Source organism: Monopterus albus, unplaced genomic scaffold, assembly GCF_001952655.1.
Source record: "Monopterus albus unplaced genomic scaffold, M_albus_1.0 scaffold28.1, whole genome shotgun sequence".
Classification (NCBI taxonomy): domain Eukaryota; kingdom Metazoa; phylum Chordata; class Actinopteri; order Synbranchiformes; family Synbranchidae; genus Monopterus; species Monopterus albus.
The window spans coordinates 2604092-2608126 of record NW_018127908.1 but is presented as its reverse complement, the minus strand read 5'-3'; positions in this window follow the sequence as shown (position 1 = coordinate 2608126).

Genomic DNA, 4035 nt, shown 5'->3' with positions numbered 1-4035 from the left:
TTATCTAAAACTTTTAAACAAGAATGTCAAGTTTGACATCAAGGACTAACAGAGCATCCAGACACTTTAAATATTTAAAAAGGGGGAAACCTGATTCTTAGAACACTAGTCACATGTGGCTATAAATGTTGCCTTGGGTTTCTATGGCAACAGATCGATGATTTTTAGTCTTTGGCACTGAAAAATAAAGCTTTGCATTGAAAACCAAACCATAAATGAAAAAAAAAACCCAAAACAAAACCATAACTGAAAAAGCAAACTGTCATTGAAGCATTTTTATAAAAAAAAAAACAAAAAAAAAAAAAAAACATTTTTAAAAAAGAAAACTGGCAAAAAAGTATTAATACTGCAAAAATGACAATCTTCTGATTGTTAACATAAGACTTTTTCAGTGCCAAGTTTTTCAGTTACAATCTTCTGATTTTTTTTGTCAATGTTTGTGTTTTTCAATGCCAAAGTTTTTAATTTTAATTTTCAGTGCCCGATGCCGGCTGGGATTAGCTCCAGCCCCCCTTGCTTTGGGACTAAGCAGTATAGAAAATGAGATTAGATGAGATGTAGCTGAGATTTTTTTTAATTTTTGCTGGGAAATCTGGGGAAGCCTCTCCACTAACTCTGCAGCCATGCTTGGCAGACAGAAACCTTGATGCGGACACCGGCTCAAGGGAGAGGGCTGTCCTCTCCTCGTGGATCTCAACCTGAATATGAAATCCAGTCCAGCTGATTTTTTCTAAGTTTTTTCAGTTTACTATGACCTGGATGACTGAGAATCTGCACAGACAACCTGAATATGCAAATCACACTCTCTTTAGCGACGCCCCTCAAAGCCCTTTCCTCTATGCCAAAACAGTGACAGAGAAGTGAAACTGAAAGAAAAAAACTTTGGCATCAAAGAACACTGACATTTACAAAAGAACGTCAATTGCTTTTTCAATTACGGTTTTGGTTTTTTTGTTTTGTTTTGTTTTGTTTTTCAGTCACAGTTTTCAAATGCCAAGCTTTATTTTTCAGTGTCAAAAACTAAAGTCATCGATCTGGTGCTATAGAAACCCAAGGTAACATTTAAAGCCACATGTGACTAGTGTTCTAAGAAAGGATCTACAGTGCACTTTCTATCTACTTTATTAAGTACACATTGTCATTTATACAAATATAACTTATTTTTAATAATAAAATAATAATAACTTATTTTTTCCAGTTAGTAAATCATACTGTATATAAATAATGCACGAGTGTAAAACATGCAAACTTGTTTGAGAGGTTTTGTAGTAGTTTGACTAAATAGTAGAATAGGCAGGATGTGATCTAAGCAATTTCGAATGTGACATGATGCTTGATTCCAGATGTGCTAAATCTCACATAAACACATTCACTGTTTTTTTCAGAATGGTTCCATGAGCAAAAAGAATGAACAAACAAAGGTCTGTGGAAAAAAGCACCTTGTTGCCAGGAGCGGTCACAAGACTCTTCAGACTGACAGATGGCTGACAAATATTCAAGCCATCACCACAGTACAGCAGGAAGCTGTTATGCTATTAGTGTGAAAGGAGGTTTGTGTTGCAACAGGATAATGCCAGGGTGACAATTTAGCATAAACTGCATGAATCCATGAGTCCATCCTGTGTGGAGGTTTTACAGGCTGATAACAAGTGTATACGAGTCCCTTTAGTGCCGACTCAGCTTTGTTTTAATGACACAATGTAATCTAAGTATTTCTGTCAAAGTATTATCTCATCTTTAAACAGTTCTGGAAACATAACAGTGTTGCCAACTCAATCTCCAAATCTCAAGCTAATAAACAATGCCTGGTGGGAGCTCGAATAATCCACAACTTTGTCTGTGTATTGAGACAAACTCCATCCTGTTCTAAAATTGATCATTGACTCTTTAGCACAGATATGATGATGATATGCCTCTGAATAATGTTTTAATCTCATAAATACTCTGTATCCATGCTACAGAAATTGCATGTACAATAATCATGACCTGTTTTTTTAGCATTAACAGAAATGATATAAACCAATTCATTCTGTGTTCTAGGGCCAATAATTAGCCAGAAGTGTATAAATATTTGTTTAGCTTTTGCTGGTTAGTTTGTTTTGGGTTATAACATTGTGGTTTGTGTGGTCACTTTTTGAAATGTTAAAATTGTGCCCATTGAAAAAAATGCTGTGTGTTTATTCAAATAACATTCTACATCCTATCATTCCTATTGCATTTTGGAGATGGATCATTTAAAGGCATCTTTGGCAAATGAAAACAGATTTCAGAAACACTGCTGGGTACACTGTCATATCAAGTCACTATTCACAGTTCACTGAATGCTGTTCTATGGATATAATAATGACAGGTATGAGAGATACTACTGACTTATTGTTACAAGAAATTTACAAAACCACTAGCATTTTTTTTTTTTTCATTATATGGAGGTGCGTCATCAGTCTCTGTTATGAATGTGTCTTTTGTTGACAAACAGGTTTCCTGAATGGGCCCAAATAAATTATGTTTTATGTTACTGGGGAAAAAAGAAAAGAAAATGAAAGAAACAGGGTCTTTTGAACATACCCCGGCATCTTGACAAAGACTTGGGAAAATTTATGTGAACATGACATGTCTATCCGAATAAGCATAGCTAGGCCATTTTAGACGTTGATGCCCCTGTGCTTCATGGGAGTCGAAAGGTAGAGCCACTTGCTGTGCATCAGCTTCACTGTGAATGACATCCACTGCATACAGAAGAACTTTCAATCTATCGTGGTAGAAATGTAGAAGTGTTTGCACTTCTTTAATGGTCGGTTGTTAATGCTGTCTGTCATTTTACTTATTTCAACATGCTCAGAAAAAAAGGCAAATGGTCTTTTATAGTGCTTTTCTACACAATAATGCACACTCAAAGTGGTTTACATCCATGGGGTTCAGTGTTTTACCCCAGGACACTTTGACATGTTGACTGGAAAAGTCGAGGATTAGGGGACGACCCTCCTGAGCCACAGCCACCCTGAAACTACATGTAACTGTAGAAGAACAACAAATTACCTCAACCATGTACTTAATTTATGTGTAAAGATTTAAATTATAGTAGATGATCAGGCTTGTTTGGATTCCTTGCTTCATAAGGAACAATAAAATTAGCCTATAAACTGATTATGCTGTAAACCGAAAAGGCTTATGGATTCATCTCTTTAGAGGAGCACACTGCCAGTGACGACAAGCCTACATAATAACTCTTGGCTGTTTAAATTCCTGTTTTACCCCCTCCTCCTTGCACTGTCATCATCTCATCCATACATAATATCCTGGCACACTTATCCCACACCCAAAACCCTACCTCCATCACCCCACATCCCCCCACCAGCTCCACTTTCTATGTCCTTTAAATCACACATAAACAGCCTTCTTTCACTTGAACAATATCACCAAAATCAGGAGAATCTTGTCTCAAAGTGATGCTGAAAAACTGGTCCATGCATTTGTTACTTCCAGGCTGGACTACTGTAACTCTTTACTATCAGGATGTCCCAATAATTCCCTAAAAAGCCTCCAGTTAATCCAAAATGCTGCAGCCAGAGTACTGACAGGAACTAGCAAGAGAGATCATATCTCTCCCATATTAGCTTCTCTCCACTGGCTCCCTGTAAAATTCAGAATAGAATTCAAAATCCTTCTCCTAACATACAAAGCCCTTAATGACAAGGCTCCATCATATCTTAAAGACCTCGTAGAGCCTTATCATCCTAACAGAGCACTTCACTCTCAGAGTGCAGGTTTACTTGTGGTTCCTAGAGTCCACAGAAGCAGAATGGGAGGCAGAGCCTTTAGCTATCAAGCTCCTCTCCTATGGAACCAACTCCCAGTCTCAGTTCAGGAGGCGGACACCCTCTCTACCTTTAAGATTAGACTTAAGACGTTCCTTTTTGATAAAGCTTATAGTTAGGGCTGGATCAGGTGACCCGGAGCCTTCCCTTAGTTATGCTGCTATAGGCCTAGGCTGCTGGGGGGCCCCATGATGCTCTGAGTTTCTCTCCCCTCCCCTCC